The 9,809-nt window shown below is 37.7% G+C and overlaps 1 protein-coding gene across 1 annotated transcript in view; it reads left to right on the top strand.

The window, feature by feature from the left end:
• Nucleotides 1–1,351: 1,351 nt before the first annotated feature.
• Nucleotides 1,352–9,809, top strand: part of PYROXD1 (pyridine nucleotide-disulphide oxidoreductase domain 1) — a 57,460-nt gene continuing 49,002 nt past the window's right edge. Inside the window, exon 1 of the mRNA XM_081083099.1 lies at nt 1,352–1,580. The gene's annotated coding sequence lies outside the window, so the exon portion shown is untranslated. The remainder of the gene's footprint in view (nt 1,581–9,809) is intronic.

The raw sequence follows: 9,809 nt of genomic DNA, 5'->3' as shown, positions 1-9,809 counted from the left end.
AATTCAGGAGATTTAACTAGTTGCAATGGCCAGCTCTTGACATTACTTATGTAGCTACTGCAATCTCTATGTGATACCAAATAAGATGTGAGATTTTTATCATCAAATCAACCGATTTTTAATTGACTCAACTGCAGAATTGTCATGTACTCTTAACTCAAATTCACCAATTGGTTCCATTTTGCATTATTTGCCCTCTCTCTCTCATTCTCTCTGTATACAGTCTCGTCCCCTGGTAACCAGAGGAGATTGGGTCCAGAACCCCTCACCGAGAATACCAAAATCCTTCTTTTCTCAAGTCCATTATATACTAGTAAAATGGTATAATATTTGCACATAACCTAAGCAGAGTCTTTTGTATAATTTAAATCATTTCTAAATTTCTTATAATACCTAATGTAACATAAGTGCTATATAAATAGTTATTATATAGTATTGTTTATGGAATAATAACAAGAAAAAGATCCATACAAGTTCAGTACAGACCCAACTATCATAGGTCTAACTGCATAGTTCATGTCAGTAACAATGTCACATTTTTTTCAAGCATTTTTCAAATATCCAGTTGGTCAAATATTCAGATGCAGAACTTGTGAAGATGGGATCCAACTTGAATAAGCTGGAGATACTGTGGTCCTTTAAGTATTACTAATTTTTTCTGTGTATATTTCCTTAAACAAGATATTCTATTTTGTGTAAGTATAATGCAATCCTCAAAGTCTGAGAATTAAACATTAGTTCACTATTATTATCTAATCCATGGTCTATATATTGTATCAATTGTCCTGATAATGTCTTAATAGTTTTTTGTGTGTCTTTTTTTATTTAAGTGGTCCTGGATCTAATCCAGCACCATACACTGCATTTAGTTACTTTATCTCTTTAGTTTATTTTGATCAGGAAGAATTACTCAGTTGTTGTTTTTTTCTTGACCTTGAAATTTTTTAAGAGTATACATTAGTTGTTTTGTGAAATATTTCCCAGTAGGAGTTTGATGTTTCTTCATTATTAGGTTTTGGTTGCACACTTGGGACAAGAATACCATTGAAGTGATATTACGTTCTCCTCAGTCGATGACATCTGGAGATATATGATGTCAGTCTGTCCCAGTATTTTATTCTCTCCACATCCCTTCCCCCATTAGGAGAAAACTGGGCAGTGGGAAAGCACAGCCTCCTGACCCTGTTCATTAGAAATCAACTGATGACAGGAAAGACGCTATTAACCCCTCCATACTCCTGCTTCCCTTTTCCCCAGGGAGGACAGCTCCTTCTCCTCCTCCTTCTCCTCCTCCTCCTCCTCTTCCTCCTCCTCCTCCTCCTCCTCCTCCTCCTCCTCCTCCTCCTCCTCCTCCTCTTGGTATAAAATGCCAGCCACTGCCAGCTTTGGTCACCCTGCCCTCCCCATCCAGCTCAGGAAGTCGAAAGAGGGAGGGCTCAGCCACAAGCTGAGTGAAGCAAGTTTATCAACTCCGCATAACAATAGGGCAAGACGACCTGGACGCTGAGACCCTCCTGCTGACCCGGCAGGCCCAGACCGGTTCACCTGCCAGTCTTCGGAGTTTGCCCTCTCCATCCCAGGTTAGAGTGTGTACCAGTGTTTTCAGTATAGTTATTATTTTTCCCTTTGAAATGAATAAGTGATTTCTATGGAGATACTTTGAGACTACATAAATATCCTGTTTCATCCTCATTCGTTATAAATCCATTGATGGTTTTCTCATCCCATTATTAATGTTATATTTTTTGGTTGGTAGTCTATTATAAGAGCTTCCATTTCTCTTTCAATATTTATTTAGTCATTTATTTCAGGATGGACTCATCATGAGTTTTTATTTTATTCAATGGGTTTTAACCTATTGCCTTTATTATTTATTCATGCTCAAATTTTCTAATAGAAGCTTCTTCAAGCTGATTCCTATAGTCTGCTGACAGGTGCTGGTAGAAGCCCCTTAAAACCGGTTCCCAAATCCTTTTGCTATCTCCCCATCTTTGTTTGGGCACTTCCTTACTTTCTGGATCCTGAGTATGTTTTAGGCTCATTTTTCACTTTCTTTGACACGACTCTCAAATTAACCCTTTTTTTGAAAATTAACCCTCCTTTAGTGATAAATAATATTTAAAGACTAAGATAGAGACATATGTACACTTGGGAAATATGTCTGTATTTCCAAATACAGGTAAATAACATAGGTATAGGTAAATGTGTAGATATTAAATATGGGTTTATACTGACACCCCCAATTTCAAGCCAACACCATCTTCTACTGTGACCAACACTGTGATCAGTGCTGAAATAATCATTTATTTTTCTCCTCTTGGAAAACATTTTTTTTTCTCTATTACCAACTTCAGATAATTTCTTATCATGGGTTCTTATATCAAGAAGATTTTGTTTTGCTCCAATATATTTGACTCCTAATACAATTTCATGTTATCTTTGGATTTATTTCTCAATAAACTCATGCCCTTCTTTAGTTTGCTAATTTAAAGTTAAGCTAAACTTTTTTAATTTAGTGGGGTGGCATTGGTTAATAAGATTATATAGGTTTCAAGTGTACATTTCTATGATGCATGATCTGTATATTGCATTGTGTGCCCTCCACCCAAAGTCAGATCATCCTCCATCATCATCCATTTGGCCCCCTTTATCCTTTACTACCGCCCCCACCCCTCTTCCCTCTCGTAACCACCACACTGTCCTCTGTGTCTATGAGTTTTTGTTTGTTTTTCTTATTTGTTCATTTGTTGCTTTCAATTTTACATCACACAGCTTGCACCTTTCTAATGATTAACTAGGGATGAGGAGATGAGTGTCTCTATTTGCAGGTGCCTTGTGATTTGCTCAAGTTTACCTGTTCTGAGCACTCTTTGTCTTCCAGTGGATTGCTCTGTGTTCTCTACTAAGCTGAAGCAATGGAAAAGTTTTAGACTTGTTTTTTGTTGTTTTCGGTTTTTGTATATATTGTATTTGTTTTGTTTTGTAATTATTTGTATCTTCTTATGTGCTTTTTGCTAGGTTAGCTTCTAGATTGGGTCCAAGACAAACATTCTTCTTCTACTCAGCAAAAACATGGAGTCTGTTGTAATTCTCCCTATCATTGTTAAACACCCTCCCCAGATACAGCAACTGATTGTTTTTGCTGTTTAACACTTTCTCACTTATTAGTGAGATTGACTACGCACATTTGTACAAGTCTTTATATATTCACTAGAGGCCCAGTGCATGAAATTCGTGCACAGGTAGGGTCCCTCGGCCTAATTGGCAATCAGGGCCAAACTGCGGGTGACTGGCAGGGCTATGCCGCCCCCCCCCTCCCCCCCCCCCCCGCCACTCCACTGGCACCTGCCTTGGCTGGCCTGGCACCACCCACTTGCCAGCCCCACTCTTCACTGCTGCCGCTGGTCACCTTCCTCTGCCCACTGGCACCCACTTTGGCTGGCCTGGCACTGCCCATTTACAGGCCCCACCCCCCGCCAAACCATTGTTTTGCAGGTTGTTCTGCCGTTCGGTCGATATGCATATTAGGGTTTTATATAGATAGATGTGGGTACTCTTTGTGTGAGGAAGGATGTGGGTTATGTTAGAGCAAAGTTTATAGAAATCTGCAGAAATTTGGGGGTAAGAAGAAGAGAATAAAGGCTATCACATTATCAATGGGAAAGGCATGTTTGTCAGCAGAAAATAAATTGGTCAGGGACATGCTTGAAGACCCCAATAAAATGAAAAAAAAGTTAACAATAGTCACAGGAGAGATTAAAACAGAATGTTAAATGAAATTGAGTAAAAAGATTTGAGAATAGCATTAATTACTAGACTGAGTCAGATTGGATAATATGAATTGATACAGAAGTCATCAATATCTTTATGTGATTTATGCCAAAACATTCAATACAAAGAGAAAAGAAGGGAGATAAATAGATACATGCGTTTACCTAGAATTTGGAATTTCAGTTTTGATTCAGCAGTGAGTTAAGGGAGTAAAGGAATCTAAGCAGCTAATAAGTACAGAATTGAAATTATAAACCAAGAAGTTGAGTTTGAATATACAAGTAAAGGAAAAATGAAGGAAGTGACAGACTGACACTACAAGGAGTGCCATGTTATGAGTAATATAACACAAATAAAAAGTTGATTAATTGACAAGGTTAAAAGAAAACATTACTGTTAAAGAAAAAAATTCAGATGCATTTCCTGGTGAAAAGTACCCAATGAGGAGTTATTTTTGATGTGGTGAGGCCACAGAACAGCTATTTAAGTAGGCTGTTATCCTAAAGGTGAAAGTGGGACTAACTGAAATGGAAGCATACTCAGAAAGACAATGTCAAGGTCTGAATAGTTGATACACAAGTGTGTGACATTTACCCGGGCTAAGCAAAAGAATTTTCAGCTCTAACTGGTTTGGCTCAGTGGATAGAGCAGTGGTCGGCAAACTCATTAGTCAACAGAGCCAAATATCAACAGTACAACGATTGAAATTTCTTTTGAGAGCCAAATTTTTTAAACTTAAATTATATAGGTAGGTACATTGTTATTAACTTAATTAGGATACTCCTAAGGCTTAGGAAGAGCCACACTCAAGGGGCCAAAGAGCTGCATGTGGCTCGCGAGCCGCAGTTTGCCAATCACGGGGATAGAGCATTGGCCTGTGGACTGAAGGGTCCCAGATTCAATTCCAGTCAAGGGCACGTACCTTGGTTGTGGGCACATCCCCAGTAAGGCGTGTGCAGAAGGCAGCCTATCGATGTTTCTCTCTCATCAGTGTTTCTAACTCTCTACCCCTCTCCCTTCCTCTCTGTAAAAAAATCAATAAAATATATATATTTTAAAAGTATAATTTAAAAAAAAAAGAATTTTCAAATGCATTAATCTCCAAACTCTCTCATACAGCACTTACTATCAGTCACTAGTGAATATTAAACTTGCCAGAAACAGAGACAAACTCTAAGCCCTTACTATGGTCCATGAGAAAACCAGTCAGCTTCTCTGGTGGCAAGTTGATTACATTGAGACCCTTCCACCCGGAAGGGCTATCAATTCCTCTGTACTGGAACTGGTGCATATTCTACCTGTGGAAATTACTTTTCTGCTCACAGAGCCTCGGTTTGGATCATAATCTAAGTGCTTATGAAATGTTTGGTCTTTCAACATAGGATCCTGCAAAACATTACATTGGGCCAAAGGACCTACTTTATGATAAAGGAGGTTCAATGATAGACACAATACCATGAGATCCACTGGTCCTTTTAAATATTGGATTATCCAGAAGCTACCAACATGATAGAGCAATGAAATGACCTTTTGAAGGCAAAGGTGAGGAGCCAATTTGGAGATGACACCCTGCAAAGATGAAGCACAAATATCCGAACACAGTATACTTTAATGAATTCATTGAGTATATTTTTGTTGTTGTTGTTGTTGTTAATCCTCACTAGAGGATATTTTTTCCATTGCTTTTCAGAGAGATTGGAAGGAAGGGAGGAAGGGTGAGAGCAAGAGAGAAACATCGATGTGAGAAAGCCACATTGACTGGTTGCTTCCTGCATACACCCCGACTGAGGGTAGGGAGCAAACCCTCAATCCAGGTACATGCCCTTGATTGGGATTCAAACCTGTGACCCTTTTGTGCATGGGCCAACACTCTAACCACTTAGCAACACTGGCCAGGGCCACTGAATATGTTCTTACTTATGAAAAAAAAAGTATTTATGAAACCATAACTCCCAACTATGTGACCTTATATTGGAAAGCTATGATCTACAAAAGAAAACATTGATAGAACAATGACTATATTTTATCCCTGCTTCAGCAAAAGTCAAAGGCATAGCTATCTTACTAGCAGTGATAAATACCTAGTTATAGATTCCAAAAATATTTCCCTTTGACTGGAATTTGGCCTATTGTATAACCCAACATCCAGCATCATTAGATTTTATATGTATAAAAATTCTGAATTCACACAAATATAACCAAGGCTGTACTTCACTATGAAAGAAACACCCACATTTTCCAAAGCACTTCATTTGGAAATAAGATGAGCTAGTAAGCCATGCACATGCTATTGAGCCATTAATAGTAGGCTCATTTGTATGTTATGTGAATTGCCCATGTATATCCCCTTTATAAGGTAGAGCATTTTCTTCACTCTTTGTGTGAAACTCTTAGTTACATGACTAATCCCAAGTTCACACTTATTTCCAACTATAGGAAAAAAGGCATTATTCATACCCCATCTGTTAAGAATGTATCATTTTGAAATATAAAGAATGTTTTAAGATACAGAGTGGTTTCATTCTCTTTGTAATTTGAATGGAAAAGAAATTGATTGTTGAAAGTAAAAAAACTTTAAAGAAAATTTATTTAAAACTTCATTGTCACCTGGTCAGTATGACTCAATGGTTGAGCCTCGACCTATGAACCAGGAGGTCAGGGTTCGATTCCCAGTCAGGGCATATGTCCATTGTGCGGGCTTGATCCCCAGTGTGGAGTGTGCAGGAGGCAGCCTATCATTGAATCTCTCTCATCATTGATGTTTCTATCTCTCTCCTCTCCCTTTTTCTCTGAAATCAATAAAAAATATATTTTTAAAAAACAACTTCATTGTCAATGTATGTACATAAATTAGCCCAAGTTGATCTAGTACCCCAAGTATAATTTATTTGCTACCTACAGTGTACAAAGTGCATTAGATATTGAGGCCAAGTGGTAGCCTGAGACCATTTCATCAACTTTTCTAACTCCATTTGCAATAATTGTCCATACTTCACCATTAGCATGTATTATTGCTGACCAGACACATTTATTGTTTCTTGTGCATGATCTTATTTTTACCCCTGCAATTACTAATATTGAGTTAAACTATGTTTTGAATGTGTAGTGCATACATGTATCTAGGCAGTACAGTAATGTGGATTCAGTAGATCTCAACCAGACAAAATATGACTAAACTAGAGGCCCAGTGCACGAAATATGGGCACTGGTAGGGTCCCTAGCAGCTGCCGGCAGCCGGCTGGGGCCTCCCTCCCTTCCCTTGGCTGCCTGCCTACTACTGTCACCACTGCCGCTGACCGCCACCAGCTGGGGGCTCCTGCCACCGCAAGCCAGGATCTCCATCCCTTCCCCTGGCTGGCCCTGCCCCCTTGTCAAACTCCCAGACAATCTCCCAGTCGAGGGGACAATTTGCATACTACGCTTTTATTATATAGGATGAATGGCTGGTCTCCCTTTACTGTAAAATGTCTTTAGACTGCCAGAATACTCAGTAACTTACATGTATGATCCCCCATCCTCACTCCCAAAGCTCTTTAAGTCTTGTATCAAGCCACAAATGATCAAGTCACATGACTCTTTTATCTCTTTATTATCAGTTCAACTCAGTTATTTATTATTATTATTACTTTTTTGAGGTAGTTGATTAATTATTTTAATACTCAACAAAGGATATGCTTTTTTGTTGATTTTTAGAGAGAGGAAGGGGGAGAGAGAGAGAGAACCATCCATGTGAGAGAAACATTGATCAGTTGCCTCCCATACATGCCCTGACTAGGGATTGAACCCATAATCTAGGTATGTGGCCTGACTGGGAATCAAACCTTCAAACTTTTGGTGTATAGGACAATGCACCAACCAACTGAGCCACCTTGCCAGGATATGCCCCATATTTTACATTGAGTAAGGTGTAATTAAATTAAAGTCTTTAAACTTATTTTTAAAGTGTCCCATAATTGTTTATTTTCAATAAAATTTTATTGCATATCACATCTATATCAACTCTCCTCTCTATCTTTTAAGAGTTAACAAATTATTAATGGATGCATATGACATTCAAGGATATTGTATAGAGTAGCACACAATTACCAGGAATAATACAAGAAGAATTATGTATAGTAACTTATTAACCTCCATTGCTAAAGAGTAGAATGTAGGTAAGGTGCCTACGTAACTTATTCCAACTGGGAGACTTCTAAGGAAGAAAGAGGCTATTTTATTGATTCAACAGATATTAATTGTAGATGTTATTCTAAAGTTTTTTCATTAATTTTTTTTATCAAAGTGAAACATTTGAACAAATTCAGTATTATTTTCTTAGTTGATGTTTGCATGCCAGTAGGAGACCAAATATATAAAAGTTGGGAAAGCCTTACTGCTATGGAGTTTGCCAAACACTTTCCCTGGTTTTTAATGATTACCTTGTGAAAACAATGATGAGTGGAACTTGACTGATGTAATCGGAGATATCCACAGTGAGTTTTGATGACTAATTTCTCCCAACCTTTCTCATTGTGCCTATGGCAACTTTCAGTAACTTGAGAGTGAGTTAAGCTTCTAAACACTTATATACACCTTGCAAATTATGTTTTACTGCACAATTAGAAACACAAATGATCTCTCTATCTTCCACGTTGCAACACGGAGCCAGAACAAAGAACTGATTTCATAAGACCATATTTAAAACTTCTGGAAATTCTCGTGAGCATTTTGAGAAGACATTATGCAATAATGTCCTATTCCCTGGATCCTGAATATCATTACCTAGTAGCAGTATGCTTAGATTAAAAAATACCTTTTGGTTATGAGTAGAAAAGCCTGAGTCCAAAGATCCTTTGGCTGAGTTCAGGGTGAGCTTTTCATATCAACTATTCTGATCCACCCATTATTTTTCCTTTTACATACACACAACCCAAAGCTATGGAAAGACTCAGCTGATACTCAATGCACTTTTAGTAGGCATTATTAGTGCTCACCAACATTCTTACTACCTCAGCCCTTTATGCAGAATTTTTGAAAGGCTTGTTTTTATCAACTAAAATACATCAACTTCATTAGCCTGGCATTCATGTCCCTCCCTAAATTAACCCCATCCTCTTTCCCGGCTTCACTGCACATCATTTCTCTTCATATACTTATGCCTGGCCAAGCCGTTTGGTTGTTTTAGTTTATTTCTGTTTAACTGACAGCATCATATTTTTCTTCTTTTACATTCTCTGACTCTCCCCTCCATTCCCTCCAAATTGAGCAACTGTCTAGAGTGCAACCTTTTGAAATCTTTTAGTGACAAAGTCAAAAAACTTGCATCATTTCTCTACTGATTATGAGTTCTCCACCCAGTGAACTCTCATCATGCTTTGAGGATGTCTTTTGGATTCATATAAAATCAGAGTATTATATTATTACTACTTTAGTTATAATAAAAATACTATATTGTTATACTATTACTATATCATTTGTGTGACAGATTTCTCAATTGTTAGGTACCTAACGGCAGAGACCAGGACTTAATCATCCTTTATTCCAAAAATTTCCTAGTTCATAATTAAGGAGCTTGAGCTTATTTATACAACCTAGAGAACATTAGGCTACTTGAGCAGTTTCTGACTTTGGTCCTTGATATTGTGCTGCCTCAGAGCTTAACAGTTCTTATCTTTTGAAAATAACACCACCAGCATCTTCAGTTGACCATGGATTAAGCAAGTGTGCCATCTACCTAAAAACAATAACCTGCTATAAAATATATACACATTTTCATTATACCAGAACATATTAATTATAATTTTCTTGCTTTGATTTGAGTTACTAAACTCTTTAGGAAATGAATTCCGTTTCCCAATAAACTAAACATAGTATTACACAATTAAACATTTAAATTCCACAAAATAATTATTGAAATAAAAGCCCTATCCTATCTAATAAAAGACAAATAGGATAATTAACCATACCTCCACTAATCTTCCTATTGGCTAATCAGGGCGATATGCAAATTAACTGCCAACCAAGATGGCGGCCGGCAGCCACGCAGCTGAAGCGAACAG

The sequence above is a fragment of the Myotis nattereri genome (genome assembly GCF_964212035.1).
Source record: "Myotis nattereri genome assembly, chromosome: 2".
NCBI classification, from domain to species: Eukaryota; Metazoa; Chordata; class Mammalia; order Chiroptera; family Vespertilionidae; genus Myotis; species Myotis nattereri.
The sequence above is the reverse complement of the archived record's forward strand: the minus strand, read 5'-3'. Positions and strand labels throughout refer to the sequence as shown.